The sequence below is a fragment of the Scatophagus argus genome, chromosome 7 (genome assembly GCF_020382885.2).
Source record: "Scatophagus argus isolate fScaArg1 chromosome 7, fScaArg1.pri, whole genome shotgun sequence".
Lineage (NCBI taxonomy): Eukaryota > Metazoa > Chordata > Actinopteri > Scatophagidae > Scatophagus > Scatophagus argus.
In genome coordinates, this window is record NC_058499.1 from 4592091 (window position 1) to 4617287 (window position 25197).

Consider the following 25197-nt stretch of genomic DNA (forward strand, 5'->3'; position numbering starts at 1 on the left):
CGCTGTCTGACAGTATAAATACCCACAGTAATGGGTCTTTTGTGTTCAGGCTGTATCTGGAACAAGAAGTCACATTCAGACATGTCTGCATTATCTGTCCTACATGAGTCTGTGTGGCAGCGTGTGTGTTGTTGTGTTAAATTACAGACATTTTAAATTGCCAAGGCATTTATTTTGAAGGGAACATGTCATCACCTCCGGCATTGTATTTCCTACTTTTCTCACATATACTACATAGACAAAAGTATTCAGACGTACCTCTTTATTACTGAATTCAGGTGTGGTATGTGCCTGTTGTTCAGGTGTTGGGCTCGGCCCCTCACTTAATGCTTCAGCATACCAAGACATTTTGGACAATGCTATGCTTCCAGCTTTGTGGCAACAGTTTGTTGAAGGCCCTTTTCCATTCCAGCATGACTGAGCCCCAGTGCACAAAGCAAAGCTGCATAAAGGCTCACACAGAGTGACGTCAACCCCATCCAACACTAAATCTCACATACTTGACCTTTGAGCAAGATTAAAGTGAAGGGATTGACATTTCTTTTTCAATTTGACTCAAGTTTTATTTATTTTCATGCATAAATCCAGACAAGTGAAGCTGCTGAGGCTTGTGTCCTACTGTGAACATGTTATCCAGCATGGAGTAATTACTAGAATTATCACACAGGCATTTTTTTCTTTATTATATTTCTAATTTTTTTTTTTTCCAGGAATTTTAAATCTTGTTTGTTGTTTTTATAATGCTAGCATGTATTTTAAGTCTTCCTCTTCTTTTCATTTACCAAAGTGGGGCTTTGCTTTATTGTATTTCCTTACAACTGCTGATGTCATTTGTAGTGTCTTGCTATGAAGTGTGTATGAACAATACAATGCAACCTAAAGATTCCATTCACAATTAAAAAGAATTTAAAAGCAGAATTAAGTTGAGCATACTGAAGATTTTCTCAGAGCTTATTGTTCACTATGAAGTGCTGACATAAATTTTTGCTGTATCACACCCAACCATCACCTCGACACACACATGCAACCACACCTTTTTTCACAAAGGGACACTCCTCATTTCCATCGCTCAGGTCTTGCAGTGTCAGGAGAGAGCTACAATGATTATAAACTGGCTGTCAGCAATATGTCGACAAGCGGGGACGTCTCATTCATCACGGTGACGGACAGAAGACGGGGTCTCCGGGTCAGACACATAGAGCCGAGGGAGGCGACAGTTATGAAAAATAAGTGTCAGTGTGACCTTCCCTCGCACACTGACAAGATATTCAATCCCTCAAGGTGGGAAAGCGAGAAAGGATGCTTTCCTTCCCTGACGGAGAAGAACTCAATGAAGATCGCAAGCTTGAGAGAGAGAAAATGGGAATGGTGAGGTGAAAGAAAAATCCATTGACAAGTCACAGGCTGTTAAATTGGCTGCAGATAGACTGTTATTCGTTTGGAGCTTTGTCTGCAGCAGCTCCTGGGTGAGAAGCATCGGCCAGCTGGGATTCACTCTCAGTGGGAGGTAGTTTTAAAACCGCCAGAGTGCATCTTCAAGGTACTGGCCGGTCGCTTTGCAGCTGACGGCTTCGCGGAGGAATACGTACGTGACACGGATACGTGACGGACTATGAAGCAGATGAACAAACAGAAGATCCTCTAACTGAATGGCCACACTGTGATTGAGACTCTCAGAGATGGACAAGCTGGTGTAGATCCAAGTCTATCACTAGTTGAGCTTAAAGGAACAGTTCACCCCAAAAGTTGTATTCCTTCTCTCAAACATAAGATGGCACTTCGCTTGTGGTGCTCAAAACTCCAAAAAAATACATTTGCAAAAACTCAACAGTAATGTCTTGTTCCAGAAGTCATAATCAGGTTCCTCAAGATAACCCACAGACCTTTCGGTGAGCAGTTTCATGTAGGAACTATTATTCTTACCATCACGCTGCACCGAAACACCATGCAGAAGGAAACGTACATCTCCTCATGGAAGAGAGGTTCGTTGCCATGACAGAATAGGATGTAAACACGAACGGCGTCCTCCTCTGCTGAGCTGCAACATTAACTAGCTTGTTTAGCTTCCCTCTCATCCATGAGTTGATGATAATTTCTTCATTTGGTGCGTTGAACACCACAAGTGAAGCGTCATTAAGTTCCATTACACTGAAGGGAAAGCAGACATCTCCACAGCTGATATCTCCAAAACTCTTCACCTCACACCAAAACAATCTAGAGCAATAAATAGCACTTCAGCTAAGAGGAAAAATATGTGTTTTTGATTCTGGGATGAGCTGTCCCCTTTAAAGGAAACCAGAGCACACAACTTCTGCTTTTACTATTATTCACTGGCAGCATTCAATTCAAAGTCATAATAAAAGGGAGAAAAATGTGCTCCAGTTTCGTTCTGGGCTCATCTGCTCATAGATTTGGACAGACGTACACACAAGCTTATTTCAGGGACTATTCCAGCTTGGCATGGTGGATGTTTTTCAATCTGCTGTTATGTTGGCAGGTTTTAAAGTCTGCAGGAGGATTTGAGGATTTAAAAGTGCAAAATTAGGTGTCTAAAGTTTGAAAAATGCAACCTCTACTCTGACAAAAACTACGCTAATAAAGGCTTTTGGGAGTTTAGGCTTCTTTAGTTTTAATGAAGTGTTTCTAATTGCAGGAGCAAAGTTCTCCGTTTCTTCAGCACACATAATAAGCCAGAGCAGTAATTTCATATTACAACAGGGTTAAGTGAAGGACAGGTTACAGTGGACACCGGCTCCTCATTAGTCATCGCCTCCCTCCTCATTTGCATCTCCTGGTTGCAGAGAACATTCAAACCTGCTATGTTCAGCAGCTTAGGTTAAGATTCTATATTTTTTTAACACGTAAAAGATTAGTTTTGTTGGTTTTTGCTGCCTGTGTTCACCTCAATACCAACCGCTCGATGAAAAGAAAGCAGCAAAACAACTGAACTGAAACAAGTTTAGTCGATATCTGCAGAAACAAATTCAACCCCAAAGGTCAACCTTCTCTCAAACTCTGAGTTTATCACAGGAGTTACTTGTGTTCAGATTTACTTTTAATGGCGACCTCACTTCCTTTCAGCCTTTCCTAAGTTTACCGGAATATTTGCCAAGTGGAAAAAGCAGCGGTGATAAAAACATACGTTGTTGTTGCATTATATATTGGTGCATAGAGAGACACAGCTTTTTGTTCCTCAGAACGTCAGAGGAGAAAACTGCGGAAAACTAGAAACCACAATGGAAAAACAGATTCACACAGAACTGCTAAAAGTTTGTATTTCTGTTTTCTTTTACTGATTTCTCCGATTATTGAAACACCCGCGCATATTTTGCCGCTCTCTTAGCTGTGTGCTTACATTATCCCAAATGTTTCCCACAACATTCAATCGCAGAAATCCATAATTTTAGTGGAGGTTAACGGTGTGTTCTGTCACCTCTTACTATAGCTTCCAGGTCAGTCGGGGAGTGACGCTAAACTTTAAAACGCCTGTGAACATTTAGTCCTGAGTCACGTCAATGAAGACAACAGCTCGAACAAAATACCAAATAACCAAAAACCAATGAGACGGGGCAGAAATGCAGCGAGAAGTGTTGCAAAAAGCTGTTAACAAAAGGAAAAACGTTGGGATGGATTTTCCCTGTAAGATGTGTAAAATAATTCATTCACATTCACAGAGGCCCTACATTGCTTGGCTTCCTGAGGTCCGTCCCCTCAGAGTCTGGGTGTGTCAGGTTCATCGGAGACACGCTGGCGTCCCTGTCAGCAGATCAGAGTGGCCAGAGGGACGGAGGTTGGGCCCTCTGGGAACAACTTCTGGTGGAGGAATCAATGCTTACTGCTGCTCTTCCACACTGATGGTGGAGGGGAACAACCCTGAAGCATTACCTCCACACTCCACCCAGTATGGCTGCCATCGGCAGCTGTGTGGCTGCTCCATCTTGGTCCTGTCCTGTCCTGTTTGTCTGTCCGTCAGCCTGCCTGTTTTCAACATGTTTGTCATCTCATCTGCGCTTTTCTCTCTTATTCAGACTGTTAATTTGTCATTATTATTATCAGACTCTTCAGTCTTTGTAGCTTTGGCTCAGTCTCCTTGTACTCCGTCTTGAAAAAGCTGCATAATAATGTCCTTTACCCTCTTTCAGTTCTTACACTGTATCTTCCCATTGCTGCTCTCTAACCCTTAGGATGTAGAAAAAGAAAAGAGAGAAACTGAATGAAAACATTTGGATTTTAACTGTGTGCTCCCGATTCTCATCTCATCTACTGTTAAGTGGCTGCATGTTTAAGAGCCAGGGGATGTAGGTCACATGGCTGCACCGGTCAGAAATTAAAAGACAACAAATGATTTTTTTTTCTTTTGCATTGGAGAGAAGGAGTCCTCCTGTAAAGAAATACATAGAGCTGGTCGAGGAGAGCGAAGCAGAGATAGAAACTGAACAAAGAGACTGTGAACAGTTTCTGCACCTTGAGATTTTCTTCCGGAAAACAGGGACTCTGATCTCCGCAGGGGGTATGTGTGGAGCGACGGGAGGGGCGGAGGGGTTTGTCGCATTGGTCTGTAGTAAGGAGTCCAAACAGTGTCTCTTTCACATAAATATGATACAAACACAGCATGGCTATTTTCTGCTTATCTGTACATTTTCTCTTTCTCTCTCTCTCTCTCACACACACACACACACCGCCAGCAGGGAGAGCTGGTTAAAGCAGCAGAGCAAACACTGCAAAGACTGCTCACTGCTGCATTCACCGAGCCAGAGCCTCCCCTCTTTTCTCTCCATTGTTGTCGACGAGTCCCGAGACTCTCGGCTCAGTACCCGGTCTTTCTGCACTCCTCCTTTGTCTCGTTAAATCTACCGAGGGTCTTCAGAAACAGACATAATATACACACATTTATGTTTCACACAGCGACGAGGGGTGACTTGTGCCCGGTTGTTATATGTTATATTGTGACAAATTACGCAGCTATAATCAAGAAGCATCTGCTTGGACAAACATACACCCTTGCAAAGGCTTGACCGACGACGCTTTATGAAAGTCAGTGCCAATATAACAATATAAGCCAATGTTTTGTGAGGATTTTATGCATGTTGCCAGCAACTTTCATGCCTCCTAAAATACAAGCGCCGTATTGAGTGTTTCCTCTAACCCAACAGGTAAACTGGGACTCGATTAAAACCTATGACAGGTTAGGCAGATCTGCTGGTTCTAAGGTGGGGTGACTCAATTTCAGAGGAGGGTCTATGATGCGTTACTGCTTCAAATTAACACCTAAAAAAAAAAAACGAATTTCATCAAATGTATGAACTGAAACAAAGTAACATTTCAATACAGGTTTTACTGATTGCTTACGTATTGTAAGTCAGAGACCCCTACAGTGAACCCAAAGTCTTTATGATTGATCATGTGGGAACCCCGATTGTCTGCAAAAGATTTATGGCAATGCACATGATAATAGCTAAGACACTTCAATCTTTCAGTAAAGTGAAACTGACAGACTGATGTTGCCATCCAACGAGCTGCTAGTGTGATCAAGCTTGGCTATTCAAGCTGCTATTTTTGGACTGTTTTCAAATTAATTTGCTTGTGAGGTTAAATTAAAAGTGACACAAAGCATCTGCAAAGGCACCAAAAAAATAGAAGAAATTTGTCCAAGAGAAATTTGTGTCTTGAGCATATTTAATCCAGTTCCACCTCTTCATCTTCCTTCCTCATCTACAACGACACTGAAAATGGGTCAAATGTCATGTATGTAGAGAAAAAAAAAAACATGTACTGGAAATATATAGGCCATCCCTGGTACAAATAGTATACATTAATTAACTGCAACTAAACTAAAAACAACTTTCAGTTTGCCAGTGATTGATGGATGAGCCAATAAAGTTAATTTTAGACACAGACTACACCAATCTGCAGACAGGTTTTCACAAGGCACTGAGCCAGCATCATGATGATGCCAGTTTCCTGGATTGGCTTCATAAGGTTCTTTCAGTCCATCTAACAACACACTCCCCACTTTTTCTGAACTGCATCTCAGCATTTGGCTGATGTTCTTATCTGAACTGAGCAGGTAAGGGTTCAGTGTCTGCCCGGCCCGTCCGTCCCACAAAAAAGGTTCCTGTTGATGGAAGTCGTGGCATCAAATCCACGACTTCTCGAACAACTCGACTACCCTGCAGGGCCTGTGGAGAGCAGATAATGGCAACTGGAAGATTTGCTTTGTGAGACAGGTATGTGGAGGGGGGGGTGTTGCAGTGAGCAATGTTGTTGTTATGTAAAGCCCTTTGGGACAAACTGCTTGTACAAATGGACTACACAAATAAAGTTGTCTTGTCTTGTCTTGTCAATGGTAGTAGAAGAAGAAGAAGAAGAAGAGGAAGTAAAGCAGTGGCCTGAAGCTGAATTAGCTAGTAGCTGGACTTTGCAACAGGTCTCGATCAAAGTCCGGCTGGTATGAAAGAGAAACTGGTTCAAGCCGATTTCAAGCTCTGCTCTCCAACTGCACTTACATAATCAAGCTGGTCACTAATTGGAAAGCCATCTAATGGCCCCATTCGAGCATTTAGCCAGTGACATAAGAGGGCTAATACTTTAATGAGACGACCTAATGAAATATGTCAACGATCACAGTGGCCTGCACCTTGGGATCTGTGAAGTGGTCCCGGGAGAGTCACAAGGCCTTGGGGGTGCTTTAGTGTGGTGCCATTTACAGATATTAAATAGGATGGAGGTGTGTGTGCGCATGCAGTGTGCAGCTGTGAGTTTATGTGTGTCCCTGAGTATGATTTCAATCAATCAGCTTCATCTAAACGAGGTGTCTGCCTTGGCATGTGAGCCACTTCCCCAGACGCTCAGCTCCCCTCCGCCGCGTTAAGCTGGTCAGCAACTAATCTGAGAGCGAGTGTGGTTCATTGTCTCCACCACAATCCCAAATCCTTGCAGCTTAACAAATAAGTACCTTTTTGAGTTACAGAGTTAGTGATTGGAAAACATGCAGTTGAGACGGCTGAGGTAAATTCAAGTGAAGTCTGACCTAAAACTAAGATCATTTGTCATAATATAACTGGCAACTATTGTTAAAGTCATTTATAAACATTCCCTCGTTCCAGCTCCTCCACTGTGGGGACTAAACAAGTGACTTCAGGTTGTCACCTTGGACTTTAGGGGACTGTGTTGGACATTCAATTTTGTGGCATTTTGTAGGTCAAATAACTGACCAATTAATCAAAAGGAAAAATGATCCTAATCAGCACACTGATTGTTAGTTGCAGCCTAACTCTGTGGTTGGTACTTTAAATAGACTGAGGTCGGCTTACAGTGGATTTTTAATAACAACGGTTTGGAGCAGCAAAAAACCAATAGTCAGTTCATCTGTCAAACATCTGCACTGCTGAAGGGCAAAAAGACAAACAGCTGGAGGACAGCGGTTTTCCAGCTGACCCTGACCCTGGTACATGTTGATGAAACATAACAGCTCATTCATTTGTTTTTCCTTCTCCAATGAGCTTTACGTCTTGTGGTTTGAAATCTGCTCTCACCTTCGCTCTGCTGCTGCTGCTGCTCGATTGACTGGAACACCAGTCAATGTTTAAAGCTTTAGAGCCTACAGCTCTGCCGGCATTAGCACTCCCTCCATTGCTTTCGGAGGCATAACTGTTTCGAAATTGCATTATGATTTTTGTTGAATCAAAGAGAGGATTTATTAATGTCGATGTGTCTGCTTTGTCATGTATGTGAGCCTAAGACTGGAAGCTTCAAAGGAAAACAGGTAGAAAACGGTGGATATTTTTTGCTGCATTTTGTACCTTTACAGTCCACAGCACTTTGTCTGGTTCACGCAGAAACCCTGTATTTATGTACAGTCGATGTGGGATGTGAGGAGTGAATCGTAGGAGGCAAATGTCAAAAAGTGACTCAGCACTCTCACTGCGAATAACCGTTGGTTCACAGGAAGGCCACACGGCCAGGCTAACTGCATGTTAATGCTGAGTTGCTTTGCTCAGCGGTACTTCAGCAGTGCCTCTTTGTGAAGTGTCACTGCAACAGGGACTTTAACCTTGCAGATTTAAGCTTGCTTCTTCAACATTTATTCGGTGTACTGGCTGCTTGGCAGCGGAGAAATATCAGGGAGGCTGCAGCCTGGCAAAGAAAATGGAGCTAAAGACTCCCAGCATCCCACAGGGCCAAGCATTCTGCTATGGGAAGCATCAAAGACGTCTCCAGATGTTCAGATTAACTGTGACATCTATTACTTCAGTACAAATAGTAGTTAAGTAGTAGTTTGTCAGCTGGACCAAGTTAGCCCCGTTCAGCTGAAGCGTCACGTTAAAGTACTCAGGCTCCAGAAGCTGCTTTCAAGTCATCAGAGAGTCTAACCTTACAGCACAAAACAAATTTCACTAAAATGATTATTTCTTTCAAACAAAACCATGGACTCACATGCAGCATCCCTCACCAACAAAAATCAAAGCAGCACATCAGAGGAAATCTGTTATGACACATGATTATGGAATGTGATGGATCAATTTTACCCCAAAATTAAAGTTGGGATTAGCATTCTGCAAAGTAATTACGAAGAGACGGCCGTGCACGCAGACATTCAGAGTCCATATCACGGAGCAAAAATAATCGTGCACGCAGACAGACACCCAATGAGATCAGTTACATACGCACACACAGTGGCTGGGTCGGACCACCTTTGCTGAGTCACTGGAAGCATCCAGTCCAAAGAAGCGTATACAGGAAACCAGAGGAGCCTATTACATGATGATAACTTGATAACACGGGACGAATACTGACTAATACTGAAAAATAACAGCTTTTTTTGGCATCAGTCGTCATCTCACAGACAGCCCACCACACACACACATATACACACATTAACACACTCACAGACAAAGATGGTCTCTGCGATGGCAACTTCCCCGGTATGAATGAATCATCACAAAACACAATTTGGAATATAAATGATGGCTGGTTGTTTCGCAACCAAAACTCATAGACCCTCACCCAGACACACACACACACACACACACACACAGTCTACATCCCATTTTTGCGCACTCGAGTCTGAACCCGCACGGTCATTTGTCCTCCTCTGGACCAAAACACAGCCCAGAGTCTGACTTCATCCCATTACGTTACCAGCATGCCAACTAGAAACCATAGCAATGACACCATGAACACAGAACTGTTTTCTTTTCTTTGTTTTTCCTCATGTCTGTAGGGGGCACTGAGTTCATCTGCATCAACTGTATGTAAGGTATCTCTAATATTTATCCATATGACTCACAGTGACTCGGCAGAAAGAGGCTCATTTTAGGGGATCAAACCGGTGCCCTTGCAGTTGCAGGACAATCTCTCAATCCATTACATCATCCTCAAACCTCTTATCTTTTGGCAAGTTTTCTAAACAAGAATTTCATTGAAAAAACAGGTACAGGCTGCAGGGATTTTTGCAAAAGCTTGTACACATTTGTTATTGATCTGCTGGCTGATGTGCAGAATATTTTCAGAGAAAATAGGTTAAACGGGCACCTACTGTTCTATCGCCTGCATTAATCCCGTTACTTTGGATAAAGAAAGGACTTGCCCAAATCCCCTGACTGAACCTTACATGGCTCCTCTTATGTCAAGGTAGATCTAGGAGGATTGATTGTTTAACGAGTTTATGCTGTCTCATGCCCTAATTTCCTCCAGCTATTTTTTCCCTTTACGCGCCATCAAAAACGCTGCGCATAAAAGTAAATGTTTCGTTCCTGAATGTCGGATTTTCTGATATTTCGCAGCAAAAACCGACCGAAACGCAGTTCTTTAACGGAAAACGTCACGTCTGTGTAGAGAGGAGACAGAAAAATCAGAGGTGGGAGTAAAGACAAAAAAACAGGCAAAATACGCAGCAGTCGCTCCACAGCATCCCACTCAAGAAACCTGCCGACGCAATCAACTCCGCGCAAAAAAGGCAGAAAAACACGCAGCAACACACCAGTTGGGCATTTCACAAACAGTTTACGTACCGTGGTGGATGATGAGCCACTTTGCCGGAGAGTTGTGTGTCTGTAGCCAGAGAGGAGCGTCGGCGGTGCGTGTGAATGTGCGTCAGGCGGAGACAGGAGAACAGAGGAGGAGATTTGGCACATTTGGAGAATAACGCAGCCTGGTGGTGGAGCGCAGCGCGCCGGGATGCGGCAACATCCGTCTGCAGACAGCCGACCAGCGGCGTGCGGTCCAACCAGGGAGGGGCGCACCAGGCTCACACACTGCACCAGCAGTAACTCATTCACTGCCGAGGCGGTGTGGGTGGGTGGGTGGGTGCGCTGCTTTTGTACTCAACGGGAGAGAAACAGCAGCTCTGTGCTGTGTGTGTGTGTGTGTGTGTGTGTGTGAGGGAGAGAGTAGTGTTATGCACCATATCTCACAGTGCTGACTAAAAACATCTGTCGTCAACCACTCGTCAGTTTTACGACACCACGAGCACCAGTTTGTAAATCAAACAGCAACTGCGCGTCAAATACGATCACACACAAACAGGATAACAGACTATTAGCTGACTGTAATGTGAACTCATAGGGACATTATAGTGGAGTACACACAGGATGAGCCCACAACTTCACTATGGAATGTGGAATCCACCAGACACGTTAAAACCATGATAAACGATTTTTTTGCATTTCCGTAAATGATACAAGCACCCATGGGTCTTAATCTAGTCTGAAATGAACACAAAAGTTAGAAAATATTGCCCTGATAGTGGCGCAAGAGGAAAGATGAGGGAATCAGCAAACTCATTAGGAGAAACAGCATGACGGGAGCAAAATCATCAAAACCGATTTCCAACCAAAGTCCATGTCTATCAAGCGAGGAGGGACAACAAGACAGAAAACATCTCTGCAAGGTAAGAAACACCCATCGGCAGACTGGAGGCCCAAAAGCACATCTCGGTCCACGTATTGTTCTGTAGTTTTGGTCTGGAGCTGTTTGGGTGGGCCTAGCAGCCTTAATTCCAATTAAGTAAACTGTTAATGTTACAGCATACAATGAAGGATTCTTTAAACTGTGTGGGGACAACCTTCTCCTGGACCGTGTCCCCGTGCACAAAGCTGCATCGTTGAACCCTGACCTCAACCGCGTCCAACCCCTTCGAGATGGAACTGGAACGCCACCTGTGAGCCCAACCAGTGTGGCCCCTGGTGCTCGTGTGGCTGAATGGTTCCACAGCATGTTGTGGAGGCATTTATAGCAGCATGTTGAGGCCTGTGGGTTCAACAATCGCATAAAGGTCTAATGTTTGTGCGCCTTTGCACTTACAGTATCATCCCGGTTCAAGATGGAAATGTAAACACACAAACCACAGAGCTGCAGTCTGACCTAAACAGGCCTAATCATAAAGCTGACACTTGGCGTGTGCATATTGTCCGCCCACGGCGCTGATGCGTTTGTGTTTAGTTGTTGACTTTGCGTTACGTGACGGGAGCAGCCCACCTCCTCTCTCGCACTTCTGCTAATCGTCCATACCTCTCTGTACGAAGCTCTATAATAAAAACAGATTAAAATGAATCGTAAAAGTAAATGATGACAATGTTTACGCTCCAGCAAAGAGGATCGTGGGGTTTGTGTGTGTTTGCTGTGTGTGACCACGCTTGTATGTTGTGTGTTAAGTGTGTCAGGTTGGTCATTTTGCACCGTGTACTTGTGGATGCGTGAGTGTGAGACAGCATCTCTCCAGATCAGAAGACTGTTTGGTGCCACGAGTACACTGCACCAACTGCCCTCCTGTTCCATCTGAACACACACACACACACACACACACACACACACACACACACACACACACACCCCTCATCTGTCCTCTTTGTCACTGGAATAAAACCTGTCAGCTGACCAGACCTCCAGAGCCCATTCAGCGGACATCGAGACCGCTCCCCTCCGCTCACTGTGCCCGCCCTGCCAGCTAAGCCACCAATCAGAAGAGCCAACAGAACGCCTGACGCTTCTGAGACAGACAAGGCTGCAGCTCCTACCCGAGGAAAAGATGTTCCTCCCTGGTCTTGGCAACAAAGCATCTTAGTCATGTCTGTAGATGGATAGTTAAGCTGTGTAGCCCCGTTCTAAATTATCACCCCTATTATCACCCCGAGTTATGAAAGTTCTGGTGAAGTTCGCATGAATGGCTGAGGTTTTGCGGGATGGACAATAAAAGCTGAGTCACAGTGAACAGTTAAAACATGCTCATATCAAACTGCATGTGCATCACCACAAATTCAATACAATTTAACGTGTTCATGATAGCTTTATTTTCTCTCTTTCAGTGCTACAGTCTGACAGACGCCTAACATTTACGGCTAATCCTAAAATTAAGAGTTCAGCAAATGAGGCAACAATAAATTGGTTGTTATTTGAAATGAAAATATAATATAAACAAACGTTTTTGTATATAAAACGATGCACAACATTTGCTTATTAAACTGGCAATAGAGAAGTGTTTTTCTTAAACGAATCATTATGAATTAAATGCTGATTGTACAATGCAACGGCTATAGAATAATGACACAGTCAGTGTTTTGATTGGTTCCCTATGAACCTCACTTTCACCAAGCAATTTTGCTTACCATCGGGCACAAAATTGCCTTGGAAAATGAAGGCTGACTGTCGATCCAGTCAGGCTGGCAGTCTCTCGCCATTCCCTTCTGTTTTCATGTCTCCATTACAGACTGATGAACAAATGAGTGAACAAACTCACACTTTTGTCCTGTGTCGTTGGTAGTGGATACTTTGATTGTCTTTGGGCCGGAGAAACGCTGGGGAAGCTGCCTATTTCCATTTTAAATTGAACGATAGATATTGGGCTGATATATATAGTGCATCTTTATTTTCCTCACTTAGACCCCCTCTTCTTCACTCTCACTCACTTTCTAGGCCTCAGACTGCAGCGATGGCAAGCCCTGGGATCAATATCAAAGCTTTGCATAATTCAACAGCTGCCTCAATAATGTATGACACAATGAACCACTTTGGAAGGATGCCTCTCTCTCTCTCAATCTCCGTGTCTCCCTTTGTCGTCAGTCAGGTGAAGACAACCCGCAAAGCTATTTGCATTAGCAATAAATGAGTAGTGTTCAAACAATGAAGTGAAATTAGTTTTTGAATGCTGGCTGTCTTGACATTTGTTTCCAGCATGTCTCAGTTCCACATTAGGGAGGCAGTTCTGCTCTTAAAGTTTGTTCTTTCCGTTGCTACAATAACACAACTAAACGAATGGCACAGAGCTGCAAAAAAACAGGCTAAGAACAATACTTAACACGGCGACAATTAGCATTGTTTTACTGAGGACTATCTTCACAATGGAGGAATTAATTCAAATCCAACAATGAGGAAGATTCTCAGTATGTGACGCTGGGATAATACAAATACAGTGTGACAGGGATCAAAATGTAGCCTGCAGAGCACTGACACCAGCACTTCAGTCTCCACAAATCAAAGACAGCTGAGCACTGATTCGATGTTTAAGGAGCACATAAATGTCTCACTTTTAAAGTAAAGCAAATATTAGATGGTTTACCTGAAAACGTGCTCCAGATTATCTCAGATGAACTCTGGAAATGAGCACTTCTCGGTTATTTTTCTCTAGGAGAGAAATTAAATTTGAAGATACCACCGTAAAACCTTACAGCGTAACAGATACACGTCGTCTCTTTCAGCCACATGGGAAGGGTTAGACCGGCGGACCATCTCAGGGAGATTACAGGGGAGCAGTCCATGATGACGCTGCACTTTAAGCGCTGTTGGATTAGCATTAGTGTGCACACGGTTGTAGATGCACTCAGGTCCATTCAGCAGCTAAAGAGGCGGTTTAAAAACTGTCCCCAGAGATCTCATCACCGAAGATTTAACTGCAAGGAAAAGATGACATGTCATCATCTTGATTTCACCACCTTGCTGGTCACATATTTGCTGCCTCATTGTCTTTATGAAGCTACAAGAGAAAGACTTTAATGTGTCTATTTGTCATAATGAACACAATTCATTTGAGGTTCTTGCAGTAACATTTGTGTAGCAGTCAGTCTGAGTCCTCTCTTTATTCAGAGCTGTGTGGATTTATTTTCTGCTGCTGGCTCCCTGCTGTAAATTCTCATCTCAAAACTCTTTAACAGGGTTCCACAGAGTCTCCTGGATAACTTACTAACACTATAAGTTAATGTTGAGATATTTTTCCATTAGCCGGAGTTGTTACCGATATGGAAACGGAACGAGAGCTTTGTTATTGCATCCGAAGTTTGCACAGAATATGAGAGGTTTCATCAGGTTTAAGGTGTTATCTTCAGCTTTAGCTTGTCGTCAGTGATGTTAAGCTCTGTGGTTGGTCACTTCCTTCAGAAACGCGCCCTGAAGTTGTCAACAAAACAAAATATCCATAATATGCAGCTATGCTCTTTTTTCTGTCACCTACAGATAATTCAGTCACAAGAACTGCAGGTCAAACTAATCCCTGAAAATGCAGAAAATAAAGTGGATTTATACTCCTGAAACTGCAGACACTGACACTTCTGTTCACAGCCTGCTGAAATGAAGTGTCTGCAGCATTAGACAAGTTAGCATTTAGCTTCACGCTCTGCATTTTGCAGTCAAAGGGAGGCGAATGAAGTGCTCCGTCGAAGAACACAACTTGGCGACACAAGTATCAAAAACAAACATGAAATTTTTATGCTCCCCTAACCGATGGAAACACTCCAGAACTTGAGGGAATTTAAACTGCTCACCCCGCTCGCTGCCTGCAGGCACAGAGTAGTGTTTTACTAGAAAGCACAGGACAAGACGATGTGCACAGAGGCGGAAAGACACGAGTCGACTAAGTGCAAACGGTCTCTCCACACTGGTTCAGCTCAGGGCCAGCGAAATGGAAACCGACGGCTCCTCAGATGTCGTTATAACGATAGCTGACGGTGTGTGTGCACGTGTGTGTGTGCATATGTGTGTGTTCTCAGCAGATCTGTTTAGAAAGGTTAAAGGGTCCCAGAAGTTAGTCATTTTGACCTTGGCCTGAATGAACGCAACAGCAAATCCCACTGAGAGTGATGACTCCTCCTCCCCACTCTTTCACCCACACCCACACACAAACACACACACACACACACACACAGTCAGTCAGTCTCGTTCCTGCTGCGACAAGGTGAAAGAACAGTACTGCTGTGTCACACTGTGGGTCAGGACACCGTTACACAGCAAACTGAAATGGTGGTTACCTTCAGTGCTGTAACAGCCAAGGATACTCAGCTGAGACGATGATGAAGACCCCGTTTGGTTTTATTAGTATAATCCAAAACAAAAAAGGCACTAAATTGCACCAGCACTTTTGCTATTTATTTATTTTTTTGTGGCATTTCTTTTTGACTGCTTTATGTTTACCTTTTATGCTGTGCTTGTGTACATGTGAAAACTCAAAGTTTAAACAAAGCAGCTAATTCATTGCCAGACATAACTTACACAAAAGTAGGTCAGAAAAGGAAACCAGAAAGGAAATTATCCCTTCTTTCCAACATATTTAATCAAATCTTTGGAGCAAGCAGCTAGAGAACACACACTAAATGTGACTGTGGAATAAAAATTTCACATCTAAATTTAAAGCTGCTTGCAGAGAAATCTGAAGCCGTTATGAAGGACATTGAGGATTACAAAGTTAATTGTGCAAAGAAAGCTTTGAGATCATATTTGTCCCGAGCACTCTCAGATCACTATCAATACTTTAGATCCAGCCTGCCGAATACCAGGAAATGAAAATGCATTTAGTTAAGAAATAATGAAATAATGCTGACTTATTTACATGCAAAATGCTTTTCTTCAAACAAGATTTTCCAGAAATGTTAGGTGGAACAAATGTGCAGAATGTGTGAGCTGAATACCGACTGTGAGTTTAATAACGAGGACCCTTTTTTTGTCATGAAAGTTTGCTCGCCTGGATCCTCCACAGCACAAGATTACTTTGTTTAATAAGAAGAAGAAGAAGAAGAAGAAGAAGAAGAATCAACTTTATTGGCAGTATATATATTTTTACATACACACACTGAATTCGTCTTCTGCATTTGACCCATCCTTAGTTGAACACACACATGCAACACCCGGCAAATTACATGCAGTGAAACACACACAGGAGCAGTGGGCAGCATCAGGCGCCCGGGGAGCATATTGGGGGGTTAAGTGCCTTGCTCAAGGGCACATCAGCCGGCTAATAGAGGGGGGGAGTATTTTTCGCATTAATCACTCCACCACACCCAAATTTTTCCTGCCCGTCCAGTGGGGGAATCGAACCGGTGACCCTCCGATCACAAGCCGCTTCTCCAACCTCTAGGCCACGGCTGCCCCCAATAAGCCATTTGGGACTAAGTGAAAACCGCAAACTCGTGCAGTCTTGAAAGTGCAGATATGAGGAGTGTAACGTCGATTTTTATGACTAATTGCTAAGAGGAAAACACCAAGGAGTTAAAAAAGACTCTGAAACATCGGAAAGCAGTGGAAATGAAGAGCCGACACAGTATCCTGGTGCTGGGGAAAATAGCTTCCAGCTTCCCAACCATAACTTCTGCTGCCACCGTGCTCAATCGATTCCTTCAAGGCAATCTAGCAGAGCTTAACCGAGATGAAAACGTCTCCTTTCTCACCATCCAATGTAGGAGACTGACACAGAGATTGACACAGGAAGAAATAGGAGGTTGATTCGTGATGGGAATAGCGAGGAACAGTGGCACCATAAACGTGGCAAACGGCAAAGTTATTATTCGAGCGTTCTGCTCTTTGTGCAACATGACAAACATCACAGGTCAGTGGAGAACATCTGGTTTAGTGTCAAGTGTGTGTTTGCACTTGTATGGCAGAAAATCAGGAGCTTTTTGTTTTCCAAAACTGACTGTCTGTCATATCATTATTTAACAAAGAGACAGGAACCAAACACTCACATTCTCAACTGGGATACAACTGCAGTTTTGCAGCCTTCTACCATAGCGTTTGAATAAATTCATTTCCTGTTCCTCACCATCACCAGAGGGGTTCCCTGGTCTTTGTTTTCATCTTTGCTGCTCCTTCAAAATGTTTGATTTCACTGGGCTATGCTTCCGTCTCTGTAACATCACATTAGATTTGTTTTTTGTGTCTGCCATCTTACTCGCCACAGGACAATGAGATTGCATGCGCAAATGAACTTTTTATTACCGAGTCATGCATAACACTATGCCCAAGACACCAGATTCATATGAGCCAGACGCAGAGTCCTGCTACATTTTGAACAAAAACACTAACTAATCACCAACATTACCAATATTACAGTTCAATACTGGAGAAATACGAGTTGGCGAACAGTTCATCTTGCCATTTAGCAACCATTCCTACGCTATACCTCAGGTTTTTGTCGAAGCCATTTCATGGAAAATTACGATCTTTTATTGTTATTACCCCAGTAAAGAGAGGAAATGTTCCAATGTTTTTCCCAGTGAGAGGTAAACAGATGAGAGCATCATGTCAAGTTCACATGACTCAGCAGACGCAGCGCATGCATACGAAAACAAAACAAAAAGGTTTAAATTGCAGAATATCATATGAGTCACACTTAGGGTTGATGATTGCCATTGACTCGCACCTGTTTATCAGCTGTATCGCTGACAGAATGTGTTTTGTGCTTCACTCTGTCGAGGGCCATGAGACTATGATGAAATTTCATCATGAATATCCAAATGGAAACAAACACATTTTAACCTACTTTGGATTGATGGTTTTGGATCAGTTTCATTATGATTATGAGACTTCACAGAGGACTCAAACCTGATTTAGAAATACCAGCCTTGCTTTTCAAGATACATCAAAGTAGGCTGGCGGTCAATCCCTGAAGTCAGATTAATTTTTTTCTGCAATTACAGCCGATATAACTGGTTCCAGTAATGTGACTAATTTGAGCCGATACCCCACACACCTTTTTTGTGTACAACAAGAGCAGCGAGTGGAGCCACAGCTGGGCCACAAATCAAATCCTCTCCCCCTCGCACATTTCTCTCAAGGCTGTTCTGCTGTCTGTGTGAACTAATAAAAATGGTGGGTGGGCTGCCAGTTGTCTGCCTGAGAAACAGGAGGAAGAAAAAAAAGATCAGACATGATCAAAAAATTTGCTGAGTAAGTAAAAATGCTGCCTAAATGATTTGTTGGTTGGATGCTGGGGACAGACGGGTGTCAGAGCCCACAGCTAAAGGTCGTGAGGGGCCGATGAGACCTGTTATTATTCATATGAGCTGTCCCTCTCACTTCCATATTTAAAACTGCCAAGTGCCTGTCAGCATTTCTGAAATGGAATCTTTTCTAAGTCCAGAACAAATAGTGCTGCGACCTGGGAGCAAGCAGCCAGGAACAGAAATAATATAAGACCTGAAGAAAGAGATCGGGGGGATTTTTTTAAACAATTAAAGCCACTGACTGCTCAGATTTAAGGTGTAAAAATATGCTTTTAAACCTAAAATAATGACGCGAGGAAGAGGCCGAAGGCTTTTCTTTACTTCCAGATAAGCACATATCTGGAAGTAATTTGAGAAGGAAAGATTTGGGCGAGGAGATATGACACAAAGGCAAGAGGAGAGAGAGTCTACTTCCTGATACACAGCACAGACATTTACAAAAAGAAGAGTTACAAATTCTTACAAATTCTTTCTACCTCAAAAGTTTTTTGGGGGGATTGACCACTTGAACTTTTACTTTAGTTATTAAAGTAATTATTTAAATCTCACTTTAGCTCACGTTGAGCGATAACAGTTGATTAGCATTAAAGTAAGAAGCCTGACATTTAAATTAAGTACTTCTAAGTTGATCTTATTCTGCTGAGCCATTAACAACAAAAAGTACTGCTGATATACAGTTTTTGCTGGCTGTTTCTAATAATCTGAAAACTGAGTGCATTTTCACTCAGTAAATCCATGGTAAGTTAAAACAGTACGGGTCTTTATTTTACTACACGTTCAAACAAATATAATTGCAATTTCTTCCTGTCATTTACGCCTATGGATGGACCGATAGATAGGCAGATAGGCAGATAGACAGATAATGATAGCTTGCCTTCATGTAACACACTCTTAACAGAGGTGTTAGCATGCAGAGTTGAATCTAATGCTACACCTGCAGGTTTGCTTTGGTTATTTCAAAAGGTTAAAATTTAAAAAAAGAGAAAAAAAGGCTGCAACAGGCAGAAAATCCCAGGTGCCCACGTTTTATAAAATCAAGATTTACACTTTTTTTTCACCTAAAGCCACGCATTTAGTTGCTGCAGCTGCATGAATATTTGATATGAACAAGATGCTGCGTAAACAGATGTAAACAGCAGGTTCTACTGTTTCTTTGAGAGAACGTTCATGAAATGTGTTCAAATTATTTTGCTTCTGCTGCCTTGCGTGATGCTGCTTTTTATTTATTACAGAAGAGAAGGTGAAGAATCAACACCAAACTCTGTAACCACAGTCACGCTAATGGGCTGACAGTGTCGGTCTGCTTTTCAGTCAGTTGGACGATTCGCCACTTTTAACTTTTCCTTTACTGCCACCATCAGGTCAGCATTTTACGTGACAGGTTTACATTTTTCTGTGGGCTGGGCTGTAATTTTTTGTTTCATTCTTTTTGTTTAACTTTTTTTCTCCATTTCCTGAACAAACTGCATCTAATCCGTTGTGTTAATGTTGACAGTTTGAATAATCCACACAAACAAGCAGGATTTTTAGACATTTTAACCACAAATAAAGTAGATATTGCAATGATACCATCTAATATCCATCTAATATCCACCTAACAAACCAACGGCTTATTCAATTCTAGTCATTTGTCTTTTAATGGGGAAAAATAGCTTTTGTGAAGGCATAGTTTCTTTAATCACTTGTATTTGCATCTTGAACGTGGTCTAAGATCCAGTACAAGAGAGGAAGAAGAGGAACAGAACTGCCAGCATGCTGACAAGCTAACGTAAGGCGGTGAACTTTTTTCACATTACGCCCACTAAACATCAGTATGTTGATGTCATCACTGGGAGCGTGTTAGCCTTGAGTTTTCACTCTGCCAAAGCACAGCCTCACAGACCCCCTTGCATGGCTGTAGACCTGATCCTGTATGACTAGAGCTCACTGTTCACTTCTCAACATAAGGGCAATGCTGAAAATCAGCTTTTTGATACTGGCACACAGTCACTAAAGCCATAAATGTTCTAATCCTACACATTGGGTCTTTAAAAATAATACTTTTCAGTAACTTCACAGCATATCAGATAAAAATGTAAAAATATATGTTTTATCAGAACCTTCCAGCCTGACAGAAACAACGCCTCCATCCTCCTCCACCAGCCACTGCCTTCTTTGACCTCAGTCGTGATATCGCTCAAGGGCGCACAACCTCTTTAACCTTCCACCTTTGACTCCTTCTGGGTTTTCCAAGTGTCATCCCACTCAGGTAGGGATGGAGAGGTCGCTACGGCAACAGCCATGAAAATGCACGGTCCCCAGGCACCGGAGCAAATTGGGTCCATCATCAAATGTGAATCTTCAATCACTCTGCGCCGCCCCCAGGCCAACTCTAACCTCCATCACATCCACCTCAGACAATGCCATGGAGATAACACACACACACACACAGAGGACTGTGTGTGTGTGTGTGTGTGTGTGTGTGTGTGTGTGTGTGTGTGTGTGTGTGAGTGTGTGTGTGAGTGTGTGAGAGAGAGAGAGAGAGAGAGAGAGAGAGAGAGAGAGAGAGAGAGAGCAAGAGTGAGTATGTGTGTATGTTTCCATAACTGCCACACACACGTCAGAGAGTGATTTAATTTTCTAATGCAATAAAAGAACACATTTCTTACATCTCCACCTACAAACTCGCAGCCGATGGTTTATGAAGGATTTGTCTAATTATCGAATGCAGAGTTGCAACCTGGAATTACTTTTCCAGAAAAGTAACCCCCCCCCCCCCCCCCTTATTCAGTAATTGGGTGCATGTGTATTTGTTTCCAGAGGTCCTGGAATCACATTGCAAAATCTGAAAAAGAAAGTCTTATCTCAGCAGCAGAATTTTAAGCCTCTCATTAGAGACTGGACATCTACAGACTTTCATGAGCTCCCTGGTTGACTAAGCCATCATACTGAGTTCAACCTGCGTGAGTGTGTGTGTGTGTGTGTGTGTGTGTGTGTGAGAGAGAGAGAGTGAGAGAGAGAGAGAGAGAGAGAGAGAGAGAGGGAAAGAGTCTCAGAGAGTCTCAGAGTGTGTGTAGGAGGGAGGATCCACACGTAATGATTACATCTAGTTTATTCCTACTGGTTCTTTTACTTTTCCCTTCCTCTCCACCCACATCTCCCTCAACGAGAGAGAGAGAGAGAGAGAGAGAGAGAGAGAGAGAGAGAGAGAGAGAGAGAGAGAGAGAGAGAGAGAGAGAGAGAGAGAGAGAGAGAGAGAGAGAGAGAGAGAGAGAGAATGAAAAGAGAGCCGTGATGTTTCACAACTCACATCAAAGGATCTCTGGACCTTTGGGACGTTAAAGCCTGATTCCCATCAAGCTAGTGCTGCTGTAGTACTGCTTAGCATTCTCAGTGCTTTGTTCAGTATGTCTCATAAACACCTTAAAGGAACACCTGCAGTGACAGGTCAGTGGTAGCCTGTGCACCGTGTGTTAGCGCTTCAGTTTCCATATACACTTGATAGTTTGTTAGGGAGCCAAACCCAATGCTGTCTCATACAGCAGCCTTGCAGTAAGTCCTACCTTAATGAAGGTTATAATGTTCAGTTTGTGTTGGAACAGTTTTAAAAGGCTGTTAAGTCAACCTAACGGTGAGTTTGGAGGCTGCAGCTTGTGGTGTTGTTGAATTGTTTAGTGTGATACAAAATATTTAGTATGTTGGCTGATATAAACAATGACGAAATATTTGAAATACGTCTCAGGAAGGCTTTTTTTAAGAATACTAATAATCTTCTTTCAACATGGGAACTCGACTAATTGTTCAGGACCTGCAATTTCACTATGAGCATATACAATAAAGCTTTGTATGGAAAAAAAAAATCATAGGAGAAAACACTAACCATTGCAAGGAAGCTCAAGAGCAAACTACCACGCAAACAGTATGCTGAGTCATACCTAAAATACGAAATAAAGTACCAACAGTTGGGTCAGACAAATGATGTGTCCCATCCACGGTCCCATCTGCTAAGAATTCAAGGTAAGACCTGATTTCCCAGAAACCTCGGTGCTTCCTGTCTGTTCTTTGATAAACATGAAAGTGATGTTTTTTCCATATCATACATTCCCTTTGTATTCAAGAAGAAAGCCAGGCTAAGAGCTAAGCTAACGCAGCTTGTGTGTGCCTGTGTCTCTTTCACTCACTTTCCAAACCAAATTCACATGCTTGAATTTGAACATCGAGATCTTCACAACACGACTACAGAGGCCTCCAAAATCCATTAAGAATAACTACATAGAAATCTTCTATACAGCCAATCTTCTCCCTGATGGTTTCATATAGAGGCATCAGTACTAAACTGAGACTGCTGCATAATCAGTTTGAAAATTCCTTAAAGAACATTTAACCTAAAACTCCTTCTGCATGAAGGAATACTGCAATAAATTTCAAACCCAAACCAGACAAAGGTGCTGCAGATTTCCGAGGAAAGAGACTCTGCGGCGTCCCTGTAAATGATTAGGAACCATTCATGTAAAACCACAGCAGTGAGACAGGATTTTCAATAACTCTGACTCTCCATGTTTGAAATAAGGAAATCAAGAGGAAACTCTGATACTCGAGCACTTGCCTAAACTGCACAAAAGGCTGCATGCACACAGGCAATTTTCAGTCACATAAACACACACACACACACACGTATGTGAGTTCAGTGTGCGAGGGTTAATCAGAGTAAATCGCTGACACTAATCCGTGGCCTGTCTCTCCCAGTCCTCATCGGGGTGTTTGTGTAGGCAGCCTGTGTGCATGTATGTTTTAGTTTTGTGTTTGAGCCTCAGTGTGAAGATGGCTGTTAAGTGCTGTCAGCTTTGTGAGCTGTATGTGTCTTTCTCTGTGAGGTCAGACAGACGGAGAGACAGACAGGCGGATTCCCTGTGCAAGAATAAAGTCATGACTGCATTACACACTTTCAGCACTGGGGGCTGCTGTGTGATATTTGTATATGGGAGGATGTCTATAGGACGTTAGCTGAACCTTCCTGTAGCAAACTATAATGTCAGCATGTACATGATGTATATGATGTTTGTGACAGATCTTAAATTAAAGTGAATTATTCATACAGTATTTCTGAGTATGTATGTCACACTCAGTCACTGCCACGCTGTTTTGCTTTTTCAACTTGGCAGCCGAATGTTAGCAAGTGCGCTTGATCAGCCTTTTAAAAAAGGAAAAAGGGTCATCGTGTTTCTAACTGATCATTCACTTGCTAAACGTAACCGTCAGATGGAAATTGATCACCATAGAAAGCTGACGGAGAATTTCAGATATTAGATCAATAGAGACAATCCGACAAGTTTCCCTGACTGTAACGTCTATATTCATTTTCAGTCATGTAAGGGCTTCATGGTGTCATCTGGATTAAAATCTACATTTTAAAAATATAAATCTACAAGGCATGTTACAAAATTAGTATTGAGGTCAGTCAGTGGGGCAAAATAACCCCAAACCATCAGTGTGACACTGCAGTAGGTCATGCATTTATTTGACATTAGATTCGGTTTCTGATGGTCGAGTGAGATGCACAAAGAAACGAAGCTGTGCACAAACAACAGCAGTACTTTGGATGAAGCAGTAGTCATATCTTTCAGTATCAGTCAAACCACATCACTAAATCCAACTGATGACTCGCAGAGCATCAGTACTTTTGTGAACATTCACATGTGAAAAGAAAAGAAAATTCTTATTCTACGCATGCACAGAGGGCCTTGGAAATGTTTATTAGAAACCAGTGTACTGTGAAATTTGAAGATGTTGTTACATTCCTGAAAAAGTCCAGGGGATGAATGGAGCACCGATAAATTAACCCAAGGAAAACAGAAGGAGGGGAAACTGAAAGCATAAACTCAAAGTAAGATACTCATTAACAAACGAACAGGCTACCCTGCCTGAAATGACCCACTCGCTCCTGACAATGGACGCTCCCCTCAGGCCTGTTAGCTTTTTGGAGGGCTCTGGGTGAGGGACAGGAAACAGCAAACAAAAAAAAAAAAAAAAAAGAAAACAAAACAACGTATTGTTTGAAAAACAAACAGACAGATAAACAAACGGATAGAAGATCAAAATGAAATCATCTCATCCATGAGTTGGTGCATTAGCCACAACACTGCCTCCACCTTTCTTGTGCCTGAACTCCAGGTTGTAAAAAACAGACAACACTACACTCCACACACATGACAATATAATTAAACTATTCAGGTTGGGTGTGAACAGCTTTTGAATAATAACGACCCTTAGAAATGTTGAATTCTGTCCATTTAATGACACCCTGACAAGCGGAGATTAAACTGCTCTTAGTGCAGATAGTTCACATCAACACGAGGAGACTTCAAATCTCATCTTGAACAATAAACTGAGCTTCGTCCTTGTCAGTTGGCAGCACTTTAAGCTGAAAACAAAAACCCAACACTGTTGGATGCTGCCATGACACAGCTAAAAAGTGATTTCAGTCAGCCCTGCAATTAAAATTATAAATTCAAAAACTACATATCCCTAAATACCCCAAGAAACAGAAGCGCCTTTCAGTTTACTGACAGCTGCCCTTGGAAAAAAACAAAACATTCATGAGTGGAAAGTTTTTATGCGCACTGAGAGAAATCAAGGTGTCGACAATAACGATTCCTTTATATTGCTTTAACACTGAATGGGTTTGTTGCAAAATGAGAAGTCCAAAAACAAATTACATTGGATGTTTTACAAGGGACGAAAAGAAAGAAATTTGTAAACGAAAATCATTGGCCGGATGTGGAAGGTTGGAGATATGAAAAATAACCATCGATTAACCAACTAAATCTCTCTATTATTGAGACAATTATTCATGAAAATTGTCAGTAAAGCTGAATTTACTTTACTTATGCCATTGTTACCACAACACTGGGTCTATTTATTCATTCAATAAAGTTTCCTGAGAAAACAGCCTGACTCACAGCCATGTAGCAGGGCCCATATGGTTACATTACTAAAACCTGAATTGGGTGCCCAA

General features: G+C 42.5%; 1 protein-coding gene across 2 annotated transcripts in view; it reads right to left on the reverse strand.

Annotated features, from left to right (window-relative positions):
• map1ab (microtubule-associated protein 1Ab) overlaps positions 1 to 25197 on the reverse strand; it is a 61619-nt gene that overhangs the window by 27720 nt on the left and 8702 nt on the right. The window contains exon 1 of one of the 2 annotated variants that reach the window (XM_046393671.1): positions 10014 to 10042. The exons of the other annotated variant lie outside the window; for it this stretch is intronic. The gene's annotated coding sequence lies outside the window, so the exon portion shown is untranslated. Of the gene's footprint in view, positions 1 to 10013; positions 10043 to 25197 lie in introns of those variants that run through there. 2 annotated transcript variants of the gene reach the window in all.